This window comes from Panthera leo, chromosome C2 (genome assembly GCF_018350215.1).
Source record: "Panthera leo isolate Ple1 chromosome C2, P.leo_Ple1_pat1.1, whole genome shotgun sequence".
NCBI lineage: Eukaryota > Metazoa > Chordata > Mammalia > Carnivora > Felidae > Panthera > Panthera leo.
Genome location: NC_056687.1, coordinates 13,490,679 through 13,510,478, shown reverse-complemented (window position 1 = coordinate 13,510,478; position 19,800 = coordinate 13,490,679). Strand labels below are relative to the sequence as shown.

Sequence of the window (19,800 nt, the reverse complement as noted above, 5' to 3'; positions counted from 1 at the left end):
CTCTCTCTGCCCCTCCCCCTCTCATGTTCTGTCTCTCAAAAGTGGATAAATATTAAAAAAAAAAATTGGGGGGTGGGGCGCCTAGGTGGCTCAGTCGGTTAAGCGTCCAACTTCAGCTCAGGTCATGATCTCATGGTTTGTGAGTTCAGGCCCTGTGTTTGGCTCTGTGCTGACAGCTCAGAACCTGGAGCCTGCTTCGGATTCTGTGTCCCCCTCTGTCTCCCCCCCCTCCCTCGCTCATGCTCTCTCTCTCTCTCTCTCTCTCTCAATAAATGAAGATTAATTTTTTTTTTATTTTTTTAAATAAAGAAATAAAAGAATACTTGAAAGCATCAGGTCTGCATTTCTTATTTTTTAAAGTATGGGACACTGGGGCGCCTGGGTGGCTCAGTCAGTTAAGCGTCCGACTTCAGCTCAGGTCACGATCTCGCGGTCCGTGAGTTCGAGCCCCGCATCGGGCTCTGGGCTGATGGCTCGGAGCCTGGAACCTGTTTCCGATTCTGTGTCTCCCTCTCTCTCTGCCCCTCCCCCGTTCATGCTCTGTCTCTGTCTCAAAAATAAATAAACGTTAAAAAATAATAATAATAAAAAAAATAAAAATAAAAATAAAAATAAAGTATGGGACACTGAGGTGCCTACGTTCGGGGATTTGTCTAAGATCTCGTACCCAGTTTGGGACAGCTTACCATCCAAACATCAGTCACAGCAGCCAAAAGGTGGAAGCAACACAAGTGTCCACGGATGGATGAATGGGCAACAAAATGTGGTCCATAAATACAAGGGAACATTATTCAGCCTGAAAAAGGATGTAGTTCTGACACATGCTATGACACGGATGAACCTGGAGGACATCCTGCTAAATGAAATAAGCCAGACGCAAAAGGACAAATACTGTGTGATTCCACTTATGTGAGGGACGTAGTCAAGCCCTCAGAGGCAGACAGTAGAAGGGGGTGGCCAGGGGAGGGCGGGGGGATGGGGATTGCTGTTCTACGTGTTCGGAGTTTCAGTTTTGCGAGTTATAGAGCTCTGCCCCTTGCTTGCTCAACAAGGTGAATTGTCTCTAGTGAACTGCACACTTAGAAATGCTTGAGAGGGTGAATTTTACGTTTTGTGTATTTGACCACAACTGAAAAACAAGAGAGCCAACCTCAAGCCCCCTAGAACTCCTGCCCTGGCCAGACTCTCCAGCAGGACTCTCCCAGACCCTGCAGGATGCCCAGGTGAGGACAGCGGGCTCTGCTCGGTCAATCAGAGGGACTGAAGCCACCGCTTCCAAGACATTTCAAGAAGTTTAACAACTCTCAGTATACAGATCAATAAAACAGAGGCTACTCCGTAGGTCTGGGTCTGCCCAGAGCAAAGTCCAGCCAGGAGGTAATTGGGTGGCTGTGAAAGACAGCGGGTGATGGGTGCAGAGCGGGTTAGGTTGCCTTCGCCAGGACAGAGCCCTCCAGCCTTAACTGAGCATAGGAATCAACCTTGGGATCAACTTCCTGGGAAAATGCAGATTCTGATTCACCTGGGTGAGGCCTGGCCTTTCTAACAAGCGCCCAGATGCTGCAGGTGTGATGCTGGCCCAAGGCACCACTCGTGGGCACTTCCGGTAGCCAGGGTAGAGATGCAAGTCCACACCGCACTCCTTTCTCCACACAAGAAGCCACCCTCATGGGCTTGGGGCTCCATGGAATCATTCTATTTTCGGTAGAACTAAGCATACAGCCACAAGCCAAGAAATCTCGGCTCATTTTAGCCCGAGTGAGGAAACATACGCGTTCTAATTTTATGATTTATGAAAATGTTAAGTTGGATTTATGTTAAAACTGGGTCAGTAGGTTGGCTGCTGGATTGTGGGCAGGTGGGGAAGAAACCAACTGTGGTCCACTCTTTAAAGGGAATATTAAATCAGACTTAAGACTCAGAAGTCGGTGGAATCTGGCCTAATAATAGTTGCTTCACCAACTCGACTCTTGGTAAGCCACAGTGGGCAAAGCCACAACGCAGACAGAGCCCAAACATTCTGCTTTACATAGAATCACAGACAAGATGTTTCTTCAGCTTGATTTCCATGAAGGTTTCGTTTCATGCCAGTACCTAGTGAAAATTAACCGGGAAGAAAAGACATGTGAACAGTAATGACACGAGGTTTGTAAGGGCCAGAGTCTGCAATCAGTAGGACAGAGGAAAAGACGAGCAACGAGGAAAGAAAATGACAGATTATGTTTTTAGGGTTTCGAGGTCACCGTAGAAACTTAAAACTATTCTTGCGTGGAGACAACAAAACGTCATAAAGAGAAAGCAACGAATCGGCTCCTCGCAATCAAAGACTATCCCCAAATATTCTACAGAAACTAAGGGTGGCTACTTTGCAACTTTGCACCAAATGAGCTTGTAAGTCCACTGCAGTCGTTAATGCCCATTCCTCTATTTGTGTCAATTAGTTAGCCCTTTCGTTGTATTGCCATGACGATTAGCAAGGCCCCAAAATAGAAGCAGGTGGCTTACCTATTACTCACAATATCTATTAAGTGATCCTCTCAGGTTCAAAGCACACACCTTCCACCAGTCTTTGCTTGCTGCGATGTCAATTTAATTTTTTAAAAAATGCCTTTACCTTAAGGGACAAGGAAAAAACGATTCAAAGGTCAAAGCAGAGAGAACAGTGCTCAGTACCAGCCACACTGCAGTGAGACTTCCCGTACTCTGCCTCGTGGTGTGACTGATACAACCTTTTCTGCGCAGACTGGTAAAAGTTAAAAATGTGTAGACTCTTTGATCCAATAATTCCTCTTCTACAGATCTATCCTAAGGAAATGATCCAAAATTCAGGAAAGGTGCCACATGGAAAAAAGATAGCCACTGCGGTATTTTGTAACAACAGAATAAGAATTACAGAGAAGCCCTGAGAGTTTGGTTCCATGTCGTGTAGCTAAATGGGAACTACATTTCCCAGAATCCCCCTCTCTTGGACGGTCCTGGGTTAGGGTCAGCCATGAGGGGAGTGTGCCCTGAAAGCACAAGTGGAGGAGCGGATAGGGTCAGGGTGGTGAGCTCCACAAGGGACTGGAGTGGGGCCACAAGCCCTTCCAGCTCCTGAGGTAGGCCCATGTGGAACCCCCAGGGCAAGGGCATGGATGGGGTCTTCTGAAAGTCACCCCAAGTCATCAAGGTGGACAGTGATGAGAGACAGACTGAGCTTCCGTGTGTTGTGGCTCTTCCAGCTCCAACTGCATCTTTTCTTCCTGACTACATATCCAGCCAGAGGCAGACAACAGCCTTCCAGAGACTTCTTCTAGCCCCCACAAATGCATGGGGTCACAATCTCATGGTTAATCCTTCTTCCACGTCCCTCACTGCGATGGTTAATCTTACGTGTCAACATGACTGGACCAAAGGATGCCTAGACACTTGGTAAAACATTATTTCCGGGTCTGTCTGTGAGGATGTTCCTGGAAAAGATTAGCATTGGAATCAGTAGACTGAGTGAAGCAGACAGCCCTCACTGATACAGGCGGGCATCATCCAATCCACTTGGCTGATGGCTTGAAGAGAACAGAAAGGTGGAGAAAGGGCAAAGTCTCTGTGTTTGAGCTGGGACATCCATCTCCTACCCTCAGACACAGGTGCCCCTGGCTCTCAGGCCTTCAGACTCAGACTAACACCACTGGCTATCCTGATCCTTCAGCTTGCAGGCAACAAACAGATAATGGGACTTCTTGGCTTCCATAATCGCATGATTATGGAGATATATATAGATATAGATATCTCTAGATATACATAGATATATATCTATAGATATCTCTAGATATCTATATATATAGAGATATCTATAGATATCTCTATATATATCCTATTGGCTCTGTCTCTCTGGTGAACCATAATACAATCACCAAATCCTAAGTGAGGCACAAAATGCATACAAATGAGTTAAGTAAACTTAACTACAGCGCTCCATGTAATGTTAAACACTTGTTAAAACAGATGTTTACAAAGTATTTAAAGACCACTTTCCTCAATAAATGGGAAAAAATATCAAGCTAAAATTCAAATTTATTATTCACACTATATATAATAAACAAAAACAAAAGAGAAAGAAGATTCATTAAAGTACACCAGAAAGGTAAACAGTAGTTCAATCTAGGTGGAAATAGGAAATCGCTTTTCTTTTGTTTCTTTCTTCTAGTATTTTCTAATTTAAAATTTTTCTAGGCATTTTATGTATTTTCTTAGAACTAAAATTCTCTAGGATTATACAGACAAGCAAAAGACCCCCCAAAAAACCCAAAATAATATTGAAGGAGAAGAAAAAGGTGGAGAACGGACACTACCCATCTTTAAGACTTTCTATCAAACTACAGTAATCAAGACCTTGTGGTAAAAGAACAATCTGGCCAAAAATAAACAAACAGATCACAGGAACAGAATAGAGAGCCCAGACACAGATGAATTGAGCATGAAGAAGTGGGCAAACTGATCTCCGACAAAGAAGCAAAGAAAATGCAATGGTGAAAATTCAGTCTTTTCAACAAATGGCGCTAGAAACACTGGACATCCACGTGCAACAAGAAGGTTCTAAACACAGACTTGGCACAGAAATTAACTAAAAATGGATCATATACCTAAATGTAAATGTAAAACGCCAGTGGAAAAACTAGCTGTAAAGGATCACACAGAAGAAAATCTCGACGACCCTGGGTGTGGCAATGACATTTTAGATACACCAAGAAGCATGATCCATGAAGGAAATAACGGAGAGGGTGAACTTCTTTAAAATTAAAAACGTCTGTTGAAAAAAACTCAAGAGAACAAGACAAGTCAGAAACTGGGAGAACATATCTGCAGAAGACACATCTGGTAAAAAGGCTGTTATCCGAAAAGAACTCTTAAAACTCAAAGTAAGAAAACAAACAACCCAATTTTAAAAATGGGCCCAAGGGCGCCTGGGTGGCTCAGTCGGTTGAGCGTCCGACTTCAGCTCAGGTCACGATCTCACGGTTCGTGAGTTCGAGCCCCGAGTCGGGCTCTGGGCTGATGGCTCAGAGCCCGGAGCCTGCTTCCGATTTTGTGTCTCCCTCTCTCTCTGCCCCTCCCCCATTCATGCTCTGTCTCTCTCTGTCTCAAAAATAAATAAACATTAAAAAAAAAATTTTTTTTTAAATTAAAAAAAAAAAAAATGGGCCCAAGACCTTAATAGACACCTCACCAAAGAAGATATACAGGCAGCAGATAAGCATGTGAGGACATGTTACACATCATATGTCACTGGGGAGACGTAGCTCAAGTGACAATGAGATACCACTCACTTCTGTTAGAATGGGCAAAATCTGGAACACTGACAACACCAAATGCTGGCAAGGATGTGTAGCAACAGGAACTCTCATTCAGTGGTAGAACGGATGCAAAATGGCATAGCCACTTTGGAAGAGAGTTGCCAGTTTCTTATAAAACCAAACATACTCTGACTATCCGCAATCCAACAATCACATGCATAGGTATTCACCTGAAGGAGTTGAACGCTTAGGTCCACGCAAAAATCTGCACACAGCTCCTTAGCACAGCTTTGTTCATAACTGCCAACTCTTAGAAGCTACTGAGATGCCCTTCAGTAGGTGAATGGGTAAGCTGTGTTACATCCAAATAACGGAATATGATTTAGTGCTAAAGAAATGAGCTATCCTCATCAAACTCCACACCCGAAAAACAAATAACCCAGTGAAGAAATGGGCAGAAAACATGAATAGACACTTCTCTAAAGAAGACATCCGGATGGCCAACAGGCACATGAAAAGATGTTCAACGTCGCTCCTTATCAGGGAAATACAAATCAAAACCACACTCAGATATCACCTCACGCCAGTCAGAGTGGCCAAAATGAAGAAATCAGGAGACTATAGATGCTGGAGAGGATGTGGAGAAACAGGAACCCTCTTGCACTGTTGGTGGGAATGCAAATTGGTGCAGCCGCTCTGGAAAGCAGTGTGGAGGTTCCTCAGAAAATTAAAAATAGACCTACCCTATGACCCAGCAATAGCACTGCTAGGAATTTATCCAAGGGATACAGGAGTACTGATGCATAGGGGCACCTGTACCCCAATGTTTATAGCGGCACTCTCAACAATAGCCAAATTATGGAAAGAGCCTAAATGTCCATCAACTGATGAATGGATAAAGAAATTGTGGTTTATATACACAATGGAATACTACGTGGCAATGAGAAAAAATGAAATATGGCCTTTTGTAGCAACATGGATGGAACTGGAGAGTGTGATGCTAAGTGAAATAAGCCATACAGAGAAAGACAGATACCATATGGTTTCACTCTTATGTGGATCCTGAGAAACATAACAGAAACCCATGGGGGAGGGGAAGGAAAAAAAAAAAAAAAAAAAGAGGTTAGAGTGGGAGAGAGCCAAAGCATAAGAGACTGTTAAAAACTGAGAACAAACTGAGGGTTGATGGGGGGTGGGAGGGAGGGCAGGGTGGGTGATGGGTATTGAGGAGGGCACCTTTTGGGATGAGCACTGGGTGTTGTATGGAAACCAATTTGACAGTAAATTTCATATATTAAAAAATAAAAAAAAAAAAAAAAAGAAATGAGCTATCAAGCCACAAAATGACATGGAGGAAATGTAAATGCGTATTACTACTGGAAGAAGCCGGTGTGAAAAGGCTATGTACTGTGTGAGTCCAAGAATGTGACATATTGGAGGCAAAACTATGGAAATGACAAAAAGATCTGTGGTTGCCAGGAGCTTGGGGGAGGGAGGCAAGGACGAATAGGTGAACATTGGATTTTTTGGGCAATGAAACCATTCTGTACGGTAATTGTAATGTTAGTAAATACGTGTTATTACAAATGTGTCCAAACCCATATAATATGCAAGACCAAGAGTGAACCCTATATAAACTACAGACTTTAGATATGATGTATTAATGCAGGTTCATCCGTGGTAGCCAAGGGACCACTGTGGTTGTGAATGCTGATAAAGGGGGAGGCTGTGTGTGTGTGTGTTGGGGGGGGGGGGGGCAAGGAATATATAGGGAATCTGTACTTTCTGCTCAATATTGCTGTGAACCTAGAAGTGCTATAAAAAAAAATGGTCTATAAAAAAATTAATTAATTCTTTAAGAATCATTATATATAGCAAGAATTAAATTCTAAACTCTATTTTTTTCCTCCCTCGGGGTTTGGTTTTGTTGTTGTTATTGTTTTTAGATTTTATTTATTTATTTATTTGTTCATTTTTAACGTAAACTCTAGGGGCACCTGGGTGGCTCAGTTGGTTGGGTGTCCGACTTCGGCTCGGGTCATGATCTCGCGGTTTGTGGGTTCGAGCCCAGTGTCAGGCTCTGTGCTGACAGCTCGGAGCCTGGAGCCTGTTTTGGATTCTGTGTCTCCCTCTCTCTCTGCCTCTCCCATGCTCATGCTCTGTCTCTCTCTGTCTCTCAATAATAAATAAATGTTAAAAAAAAAAATAATTAAAGTAAACTCTACCCCCAACGTGGGGCTTGAACTCACAACCCCGAGATCAGGAATGTCACACTCCACCTAAAGAGCCAGCCAGGCTCCCCTAAGTTTTGAATATATCACAAAAACTTTTTCTAATTTAAAAAAAGGCCCTGGTTTTTGTGTATATCCAATAGAATTGCAAATCTGACATTATTCCATTTCACTGCCAAAAACCATTCAGCTATTTTCCAGGAGAAAAGTCAAACTTCTTGGCATGATCTGGCCACTAACTTCTTGGCATAATCTGCCAGCTTCCTCGTCTTATGACCCTGACAGAAGAATAATACCAATAATGACATAATGACAATGATAATAACTGTGATCCATTTGATTGCTCTACACTTTTGCATGTGATTCTCTCTCGGCCTAAAAACCCTGTTCTTCTCACCAGGAGTCATCTGAAGAAGAACCACTCGTCAATTAAGGCTTAACCTGAACTTCCTTCATCTGAAGACCCACCTGACTCTCCAGTGGCATCAGCTTCCTCTTCCCAGTTACCCCCAGATATACTTGACTCGCCTACAGCTGCTCTGGCCAATCCGTATCGGATGAGTCCATCTCTAGCTGGAGGGCTGGTTAAAATTCACATTGCGAGGCTCCACCCCCAGAGGGTCTGATTCAGTAGGTCCGGGGTGGGGCCCAAGAACGTGCATTTCTAACAAGTTCCCAGATGATAATGCTAATGCTGTTGGTCTGGGGACCACACTGTGAGAACAGCTGAGACCAGACCCTTGAAGGTGGGGACTGTACTTTACTCATCAGAGCATCCCAAAGGCTCAAGAACAGTGCTTGGCACTTAGCAGGTGCTCAGAATTGGTTAAAGGTATTTTGGTTTACTTTATTTTTTAAAATAATATGGTCGTCATCACTAGGGTGCAGTATATAACATGATGTGCAGAGCTATACGGAATCTTACAACTATCTCCTTGTTCATACCTTTGTGAAATCTGGAAACCTTAGTAAGTGTGAGGTGAAAACGTCAAAAATCCAAGATTCCTTGCATTCATACACACTTTTTTTTTAATTTTTTAAATTTTTTTTATTTATTTTTGAGAGAGAGAGAGAGAGAGAGAGAGAGAGGGAGGGAGAGAGAATGAGTGGGGGAGGGGCAGAGAGAGAGGGAGACAGAATCTGAAGTAGGCTCCAGGCTCTGAGCCATCAGCACAGAACCCGATGCAGAGCTAGAACTCATGAGCCACGAGATCATGACCTGAGCTGAAGTCTGACACTTTACCGACTAAGCCACCCAGACGCCCCTCGTACACACTTTTTGTGAAAAGCTCTCCCCGTTTTATGTAGCTGCTGTTGCTTTCTCTGTGGCTCCAGGCACCAGGAAATGAAGCCAGAAATAAGGAGATGGACAGAGAACACCTGGTTCTTCTTTTGCTCCCAACTTGTAGATGGTAAAAGCCCAGACCATTTTCCAAAATGCCCTGCTGTCTCTTTTATTCTACTCCTCCTCCTCTACCTGTACAATTATATGGTTGACTGGCAGTGCTAAGTCCGGGAGCAGCACTCAGGTAATCTCACCTTCAGGCTTATAAATTACCTTCCTGATAACAGTGACCATCACCTTCCCAGACATACCTTCAAGCCAAGTGGGGGAGAAAGTTAAAGGAATCCAGAAAAGAGAGGAAGCAATTCCTTTTGTGAAGGCTGAGATGTCCCAGCACACATGATTTGAGAGAAGAGGGCACAGGGAGAAAGATTTTTCCAAGGAAACAACGGAATCAAACACACAGAGGCGTTAAAAAACATATGGCATGTCCCCGCAACACCAGGACGTTTGCCCTGTAGCTCAAATGTACCATGTAATGGAGCCAGGACTGGAAAACAATGTGGGGTCAGACGGTGGAAGGTCTAAAATACCACGTCACAAACAGACTCTAATCTGTATGTAGTAACTCCTGTCATAGAGAAGAGTGACAATGATCAGACCCACATGTTGGAAAAACAACTCTGGGGGCCGAATAAATGAGAAAGAGGCCTTGGGAGAGACATGCTCTGCCTCACTGATAAGCAAAGATACACTGAGCGAACTGGCAAAGGGAACGTGAAACACCAAGACTGCTAGAGGTAGGTCTTTACCAACTACTGAAGTAAAGGCCTTTATTTTCTCTTTTCCTTCTATCTCAGCTTGTTTCAAAAACAACTTAAGGTAGGTAAAGAACTAATTGAAAACCAGACCTCTTGAGAGCCAGGGAGACAGGCAAGTGTTCCAAGAATATGATCCCGGCCTTTAACAGATAAGAAAGACTTCACCAGGATGAACGGTGCATTTATAGTTATTGCTATTATCCTCAGAGACTTTGCAGACGAGCAAAATTCAACTGGCTCTTTAGAAAAGCCAGAATCTTCCAAAATGCACCTTACTCCCAGGTTAACAACATATTTGGGTGATTAGAAAGAGCACACTGGTTATAGAGAGGATGAAAATACACACATCAGTTATGCCATTTGTGAGTATGACCTCCGAAAACAGATCAAGTAATTTCACTTATACTTCCAAATGCAGTTGTGTGTTGCAGTCCATACTTCCAGTCCAAAGAGAGGACAAGGCCTACCGAACTTTTGGAAACTCAAGCTTTTCTTTTAGAACAATTTGCTCAAAACATACGAAGAAGAGGCAGCAAATTAAAAAGAGGAATTGATCCCCTGATGGCTGAGAAGAGAGGTTTTAATTATGCTTTAAGGTAAGGGTGATAATTGACTTACACTCTGACACATCTGAACACCAAGCTCATATGCACAAAACAACTTCATTATCAAAGACGATCAGGGAACGCGCTTTTATTCTGCATAAGTCAATTTGCCGTGCAACTAAAGCTCAGTATTTCCAAACGTCCAAACTTTTATTTTTAATTTCTTAAAAGCTATTTTGAAAGGGAAAGAAAGCACTGTCAAATATACTACAGATCTTCCACATCCCGCCAAGATGAGACAGCAGGAGCCAGATTTATACACCCTCCTGAAATGGTTTTGTTTTTTTTTTTTTTTAATTTTTTTTTCAACGTTTTATAAAAAGGGACAGAATATATGAAACAATGGTTCTCAGACACCAGACAACAGGAGCCCAGGACAGTGACCCCCAACGGACTGGACACAATGAGGGGAGCCCTACCGTTGCCCAGGAGAGGAAACCCAGGTGGGGCCGCCCAGAGTGTAGAAGACCAAGCTCAGATGGATTACGTGCCACCTTGCCATTTGAAACGAGCAGGCCAACGAGCTTACCGAACGCAGAACCGTGTGTTTCTTGATGACAAGTGGTCACCACCATGAAGACCATGGCGAAGAGCTGGAAAGCCTTCTTCCCCACACTCCTAAACCCAAAGTCCAGGCGTGACCTCATAATGACTTCTGATTTCCTCTTTTCCTAACAGATCATTGTCCCCTCCCGACATCGGCCCCCAGATGATGTACTTCCCAGCACAGTTACAGTTTACCGCATCTCCCATTTTTCCAATTTCCAAACTCCATGGCACAGGGGGAAGGGGGTGGACTCAGGGCAAGACCCACAGGCTCCAGAAGGAAGCCAAGAGCACTGCTGGGACATCTGTGTTAACAGCTCGGCCTTTCCCACTCTCTGTGTTGTTCTGGGTTTGCCAGACTGGTGACCTCTGGGCCTGGCAGGCAGTAGGCACGCAATGAATAATTACTGAATTCATTCATTCGTTCATTAGTGAATGAACAAAATGCTATGGCTAAAAATCTCAGGCAACATGTATCTTCTTTTCTCAATTCATAATCTATTCATGTTCAGGTCAACCTAAACAACCAGTTAGACACCCTTCCGTTCTGAGCGGATTAATTCTTCACTTCCTCACTGACAGTGATCCCCAGGGGTCACATCAAGAACTTGAGGGCCACCGGCCGTGCACCCCTCTGCCTGTACTGAACCTGTTTATAGAGGAACAATGGAATCGCATTCCACAAAGAGCAGCTTCAGACTTCAGTCTTCAAGTCTTTAAAACCAACATCCAACTTCATTCAAGTTAGCCTTTGAAAGGCTCCTAGCGCTAGAGTTTAAAGCAACAAGGTAATGCAACAAGTTTTAAAAAAAAGGGGGGGAGGTTTCTTCTACGGACCCAGGAACATATAAAACTCTACAGATATGTAGCTATAAGGCCACTCAATGCCTTGTCAATTAATACAAACAAAACTGTGGGGCGCCTGGGTGGCTCAGTCAGTTAAGCATCTGACTCCTGATATTGGCTCAGGTCATGACCTCTGGGCTAAGAGCAGAGCCTGCTTTGGATTCTCTGTCTCCCTCTCTCTCTATCTGCCCCTCCCCCACTCATTCATTCTCTCTCTCTCTCTCTCTCTCTCTCTCTCTCCCCTCCACTCTCAACCAATCAATCAATCAATCAATCAATCAATTCACATTAAAAAATACAAACAGCAGCACCTGGGTGGCTCAGTCGGCTAAGCGTCTGACTTCAGCTTAAATCATGATCTCATGGCCCGTGAATTCAAGCCCCACGTTGGGCTCTGTGCTGACAGCTCAGAGCCCGGAGCCTGCTTCAGATTCTGTGTCTCCCTCTCTCTCTCTGCCCCTCCCCTGCTCGCTCTCTCTCTCTCTCTCTCTGTCTCAAATAAATAAACATTAAAAAAATAAATAAAAGATATAAACAAAACTGTAATTAACTCAGGGAAAATAACTGATCCAATCATCACACAGAAAGGACCAGTGGGAAGTAAGTCCTGGGTGGCTCACACATTTCTGCTACACACAGCGTTAATAATAAAATGACTTCCACTCACATAGCAACTAACAGATCAGTGACAGAACTGAACAGACACGGTCCAGGAAGTGATGAGAAAAATGGCCTGGGCTTTCTCAGCCCTTCTTTGCCTTTGTGAACTCGGGGTCTGCCATCAAGACCCTTCTCACATGTCACCTGCTCCATGAAGCCTCCCTTCACATCTGTAAGGAAACTCGGCTATTCTGTCCCCTGCCATCCCACAGAATGTTAGCCCATCCCATCCACCGTAGGAAGTGTTTCCATCCACGTTTCCATCCACGCATCTGCCTCTGGTTGTGTCGAGCCCCACAGCTGCCACACGGCAGCCATCTGATGAACAGCTGACCCTCAGCCCCTGTGATAAGTTCCTTTAGACAAAGAAACGTCATCACTGCAGTGAACATTAAAACATTTACATTTTTCTCATCTCAAAAGTAACCTGTCTCCATTAAAATCTGGAAAATACATCACACAATAGAGAAAAACAGCCCTTTACTGTTCAAACTGCCAGGCTTCCAAGTCTATTTTTGGTATAAATATAACCAAGTGAAGAACATATTATATATCCGGTTATTTGTCTTACTTATTTTATTAACATACCCTAAAAATGCTCCCATGTCATTAAAAAATTATTTAAATTATGTTATATGGATATTCTATCATTTCCTTAATTCCAGATAGAGAAATTTAAAGGGGCTCCATTTTATTTTTTTATTTTTTTCTTTTTTTTATGGGACTCCATTTTAGAAAGACTCCATTTCTGCTATTTCTCTGCTACACCCCATTTACTCACATTCTATATCTCACCTGGCATCTGAGTAAACCAAAGAAGCTATGTTCCTACTCAAAGGGGGAAGCAAGAAAGTTAATCATTCTCTGAGCTTCACTGTAGGCCCCCATACACCTGACAACATCTAAGAAGAACCAGGTCCCGAGCGTGTTCCAGGACATTAGCTTCAGACAAACCTTGGTTGACACTGACGTCAATACCTGCTACCTTTGGTGATTCACGGAATGACACTCCCCTTTGATTGGCTCCTACCCTGGATGCCTGAAGGAACACATACCTTGGACCCCTTTCCAAATAACCCTCTACCTCCAAGCGATAAGGAAACTCTCCTTTCTTTCCCAAGTCTCCCAGATACTCTGTCTGCCATATACAGAGTAGAATATGTCACATCCACTATTCAATAAACTCTGCTCTCACTTCCTCCTGGCTTTGAGTTTGATTTCTCTCTCGCAAGAAGCCAAGGACCCTCTTGGCTCATCCTAAGGGATCCCCCTCTGGGTCCTTGGACCCAGCCTGCCTACATCAATTTCTTCATTTTTGGACAGTTAGATCACTTCCAGTAGCTTGGAATGGACACTATACGGGTAGATCTTTGTGCAAATCTCAGATTGCTTTATTAAGAAAAGATCCACCATTTTGGAAGTGAAGACACAGGAACTTGTGAATAAGCAGCGACCTTCATCATCTAGTCCTTACAAACCCCCAGACAACAAAAAGGCCCGAGAGGTGACCGTGTTACTAAGTCACACATATGGGTTTGTGGAGTTGACACTCTTGTGCTGTGTTTCTCAAACAGGGCACTGGAGAGAGTTAACAGATCTGTGCACAGACCTACCTTAAACTGATGCGTCAAGACATAAACTCTTTTTCTTCTTTTCTTCCAGAAATCTCTCTCCCATAGCCTCCTCCTTACTCCCTACTAATTGTTCAGAAGCCCTTCCAAGGTCAAATCAGAGTTTCATAACCTTGGCAGTACGGGCATTTTGAGCTGGATAATCCCCGGTCGTGGAGAAAGTAGAGGGGGCTCAGGGCACGGTAGGATGTTTAGCAGCGTCCCCGGCCCCCACCCAGTAGGTGTCAGTAGCAAACCCCAAGCTGCAATAGTCAAACTAACTCCAGACACCGCCAAGTTTCGAAGGGCAACTTCATTTGCAGCTGAGAGCCACTGATTAGCCACTTAGTTGTTTGATGATAAAGGCAGGGATATGGCCAGCCAGAACTGAGAATCTGGTCTCAACTACTTTGCTAACGATAACTGACTGATGGTGTTCACCTGGTATCATGTCCAGGGAAAAGGGCTACAGTTGATTGGTGATGTCTGCCATGGCCTGGGAATGGGTATTTGCCGCCTCCATTTCTTCACCAAACCAGCTGGACGGAAGGTGGGGATTGGCACATTTAAAACTTGCCTGCAAAGAGACCCAGTGCCATCTGCCCTTGACTCCATGAGAAAAATAACATAAACCTTAAATGCATTCTACTGTAAAATGCATTTAAGGGGCACCTGGGTGGTTCAGTCAGTTAAGCATCCAACTTCGGCTCAGATCATGGTCTCACAGCTCATGAGTTTGAGCCCCGCATCAGGCTCTGTGCTGACAGCGTGGAGCCTGCTTCGGATCCTCTGTCCCTCTCTCTCTGCACCTCCCCAGCTGGTGCGTGCGCGCTCTCTCTCTCTCTCTCTCTCTCTCTCTCTGTCTCTCTCTTTCTCTCGATCTCTCTCTCTCTCAAAAAATGAACATTTAATAGAAAATAAAATAAAATAAAATAAAATAAAATAAAATAAAAATCCATTTGACTGGTAACATGCTATGAAATGACCCCTAAGAGAAACATAATTGTTTGTCATTAATTATAAACTTCCTTGGGATGCCTGGGTGGCTCAGTCAGATCCAACTTCGGCTCAGGTCATGATCTCATGGTCGGTGAGTTCGAGGCCTGCGTCGGGCTCTGTGCTGACAGCTCAGAGCCTGGAGCCTGCTTCTAATTCTGTCTCCCTCTCTCTCTGCCCCTCCACTACTCATGCTGTCTCTCTCTCTCTCTCTCTCTCTCTCTCTCTCTCTCTCTCTCTCTCAAAAATACATAAACGTTAAAGAACAAATTTTAAACTTCCTATACTATCTGAGCAAGCTGCACATTACTAGAGGCTGGTAAGAAACAGAGCTGACTCTACCCACACAGCCTCAAAAAGGTGGCAGTATCGAATGCTAACCCAAAAAACCACAATTTTCATGAAAGGAAACGGAACCACTCTCTTCTGCACCAAGTAATCCATGTGTAAAGAAACAGAGAGAAGACACTTTCCAAAAACCACTGGTTGTACAATAATATAAGGACTAATGCAGAACACATCAAACTGAGAAAGAAGAAAAGTATGGATTACTTCTACTTCCGATAGTGAACGGGCTCTTGATTCTCCACAGTGTAACCCTGCACCGTTACTAACCTCCCTGTGCCTCAGCCTCGGTTTCCCTCACCGCGTAAAACAGGAATAAACAGCACTAACACCTTCTAGTGCTGTTAGGATGAGGAAGTAATAACCAAGGCTGTAGACAGTAAGGGGTCTCTCAGGGTCAGTTAATACTGTTTGGTATCAGTACTATATTCAGGCTAGAAAGCATCCACTAGCCTGTGTCAGTTGCCACTTTCCACTTGCCAGTAGCTTAGCGACGGACGGTGCTGAGAAATTAGAAACCCCAAAGAGTCTCATTCGAAGCCTCTATATTCACAATCTAGTTTCCCCTTACGATTGCGATTTCTCCAAACCATTATCTCATTGAAGATCCAAATATTCCTTCTCACTCCACCAACTTTCCTTGCTGGAGTTTGGGAAAACTCTCTACACTTGTCCCTCCCCACCCTCAGGTATGTCCCTGGCCTGATTTCTGACAAAAGTAAACTCAGCCCATTTAAAAATCATACCACAAGGGCATCTGGGTGACTCAGTCGCTTAAGAGACTGACTCGGTTTCAGCTCAGGTCATGATCCCAAGGTTGTGGGATCGAGCCCCACGTCAGGCTCTGCACGGAGCATGGAGCCTGGTTAGGATTCTCTCTCTCCCTCTCTCTCTGCCCCTCTCCCACTCGTTCATTCTCCCTCTCTCTCTCTCAAAATAAATAAATTTTAAAAATAAAAAATAAAAATCACAATACAAATGGCCAAGTCAGTAGCAGATGCTGTCAGAGTTTTCATGGTCCCTGATCAGTGATCAGAAGAGGTTAAGAAAATCCTTATGTCTTCAATGGGTTTGAAGAGACAAATGAAAGAGAGGGAAACCATCCATTGTAGTTAGTTGCTGAGGAAAAGCAGCACACCTCCTGCGCTCCCCATTCTGGTCTCCAGCACCCCATTATGTAATGAGGTGCCATAAGGTAACATCCTGGTGTGTTCCCAAAGCAGAAGAGTATCAACAAGATGATGATGGGCCACGGGGAAGAAGAGATAACCCTGACCATTTGATGAGCTGATCTGAACAGGTCTACACATGTTACCAAACCTAGAACACGGACAGAAAAATCAACTGCATTTTGTTTGCTCAACTTCTCTTTTCACTTTGGAAAGACTCAGTTTTCTGTGTGAATAATCTCAGCATGACAGAATCATGGAACCTTGGGTCTAGAAGGTACTTGGCAATCATTCTACACATCGTTTCTCAAGATGTGGCCAAAGTAACTGCTACATCAGAATTACATGGACACTCGTTTGCAATGAAGACTGACAAGTTGGTGTCGAACAAAACTCATACCCTCTTCCTCTCACCTACGTTTCTCAGCCTCTTTTAAAGAGAAATGTGACTACGTGACATGATTCTAGCTGATAAAATATGAGTGGAAAAAATGTGCCCTCCTTCGTACAAGCCTTTGCACTCTCTCCCCTCCCATGATTTGACTCACAGGAATACGGCAACCAAGGAAGGCACATGTTGGAATGACAGAGCAACCATATAAAAGGATCTTGGAATCACATTTGGGAGAGAACTTTATGTGGACAAGAAATAAACTTTGTTGGGTTAAGCCACTGTCATTATGGATTTTCTTTCAGGAGTGTGCCTTCCCTGTGAATAATGCATAGACAATGTCCCATCTTGAACACATCAAGTAAGATTCTAGAGGATGTTAAGGAAAAATCATTCTGACGGCTGTTAAAACGGTAAGGAAGACTTTATTGAATATTATCAATAGGAATATTGCAATAGGGGAGAGAAGTCAAACTCAAATACAACAAGGACAAGCGGGGATCTATAGCAAAGGAGCACTCGGGTGAGGGGGTCCGGGTGAGGGGGTCCGTCAATAGGAAAATCAGCATGAGGAGACATCAACCATCAGGGATTCCTGCTAAACTAGCATAACGGGATTCTTGGCAAAGGCAGGCCAAGGATGTAAAAGGTGGGGGGTGAGGAATTTTATCAGATATCAAGGGTGGGGATAACTTAGCAGGATTCTTTGCAAAGACTGGGCTGGGCAGGTCAAAGAGAGAAGCAGGGGCCAAGGTCAAGGCCTAGGAAAAAAGAGAGCTCAATTAAAGAGAGCTGATTAAATTCGGTCCAGAAAAGAGACTTCATCAAGGTAGGGCCATGGAATCCTGCATGTTATTAAGATTTAGGAAGGAAAATCATCTGAGCAGCGAGAAGTACCCTACTATACCAGGTCACACAGACAAATATATTGAAAGAGCCAAGACCAGAAGTCTCCAGTGATCAGTCAGGTTCGATTCAGTGTTTTAGTGAACCGCTATACTAAATACCAAGTTCAACTGCGACTCTATCCACGTAGGTTATCCAGGATCAAAAGCAACTTTTAACTACTTTAATTTAAGCAGAAAGCATTCCTACCTAAAAGGTGGAAATCCTGGACTCTTCCCCTTCACGTTGCAGTTTTAACTCTGAAGAACAAAGCCAAGAAGGTCTGGGAAGGAACGGGTTACAGGAGAGCCCAGTGTGAGGCATGGCCAGGCTTGTCCGATTCCCCAACTGTCTGTAGTCATTGGGAATAACTGGACCCTCCGGTAATATGCAAAGAATATGAAGAGGCATTTCGGAGTCAGATCCCCAGACATTATAAAACAATAGGAAGTGGGGGGAGACAACATTTTCCCACAAGACTCTTAACCTTAGGGAGCCACGTACCCCCACAGTCTAAACACTTTTCAGAACTGGGTTCAGAGTCTATCGACCATTCTTCTATACATCCTCACTAATTTAATGCTTTGCCCTTTGAATAAGGGGTTGAATTTTTTGGAAAAAAATTTTTTAAGTTGATTTATTTATCTTCAGAGAGAGAGGGATGGTGGAGAGAGACAGAATCCCAAGCAGGCTCCGCACTGTCAGTTCAGAGCCTGAGACGGGGCTGGACCTCACAAACTGTGAGATCATGACCTGAGCTGAAATCAAGAGTCGGATGCTTCAAGGACTGAGCCACCCAGGCACCCCTGAAAATGGTTTCTAACAAATAATCATGCAGAGTGAAGCATTAATATTCCTTTGGCGCTCTATTCTGCTTCTAGCCTCTTCCTCTGCCTTGCAAATCTGCCCGTTGAAGACTTGTTGACCAGCAAGCCCCGTGTGCCCATTTTAAATGTCCCCTTGTAAGAAACTCATCTACCCACCACCACCACCACCACCTCTGGAATAAAATCCCCAGACCTTAGACTCTTGTGGCTCAAGTTGTGAATCTCTTGCAGCTTTCAAAGTATAATTTCTGACATGCTAATTTGGGACCAAAAAGGGGGTGGGGGTGGAGGTCCCTATTGCATAGCCATGGTTTCTACACCAAGCCCTTAATTATTATGGTTTTCCAAGTTTTCATTCTCAAGCAGGCTAACAGTATCCCTACCCCTCTTGCAAATCCCTAAAAACTAGGATTTGGAATTCAGTGAAGGCAGCATAAATCTGACTCGTCATGTAATATGAAACATCAGACACAGTTGGCTCCCATGCAAGTCATTTACAACATATTCCATGAAAGCTGGACCTCAGGCAGTGTAACCTCCCCAAAAAGTCAAAGAGAAGCCACGGTCTGTAAACCGTTCATCCCTGGACCCTCCTCGGTCTCAAATTAAAAGAGCCAGGAGGATAGAAACTGATGAGATTTCATTAAGAGAAAAGATTCAGGAAAATCAATCCTAACCAGGTTAGCTCCCAGCAACAGGACCCATGTTTATATGGATGGTGTTAAAGATACAACAGCAGAAATTACAACGGCGGTTGTCAAACAACTTTTAATACACTCTCCTAAGCAGACGCGCTTCGATTTAGAATTTGCATTGGCTCCTCCTGCCGTGAAAAAGCACAGCGCTGACAGCCTGCACCAACAGAGGAAAACAGCAACTGAGGAATACAGCTTCCTGATTTAAAACTAATAGATCAATAAGGCAGGCTTCTACTAAATTCCCTACTGCGTTAAATTGCAGAGGAGGGGTGCAATAGCCACCATGCCACGATGGTTTTAAAGGATCGGGGGTCCGGACTAATGAATTTCATGCTCATGCTCTGGGAATTTACAAGGAAAAAATTCAGGATAGATGGCTAATTGCTACAGTAGTAATTTCATATTTACATTCCCCAAAGCAAGGAAGTGAAATTTGTCAGCTTGAGGAAAATGAGACTGGACCTCAGATAATGACCTAATGTCCAAATTAACTGAAGGCTACCATTAACTATTTAACAATAAAAAAAATATACATCAGCAACCCCTTCTAAGAACAAGAGAAAACTTATTCAACTACTGCTTTTGCTACAGACAGTCTTACATTCAGTAACAACT

General features: G+C 43.8%; 1 protein-coding gene across 2 annotated transcripts in view; it reads right to left on the bottom strand.

Moving 5' to 3' along the window:
* Positions 1-19,800, bottom strand: part of TIAM1 (TIAM Rac1 associated GEF 1) — a 381,899-nt gene that overhangs the window by 272,233 nt on the left and 89,866 nt on the right. Inside the window, exon 1 of one of the 2 annotated variants that reach the window (XM_042955210.1) lies at positions 10,742-11,045. The exons of the other annotated variant lie outside the window; for it this stretch is intronic. The gene's annotated coding sequence lies outside the window, so the exon portion shown is untranslated. Of the gene's footprint in view, positions 1-10,741; positions 11,046-19,800 lie in introns of those variants that run through there. 2 annotated transcript variants of the gene reach the window in all.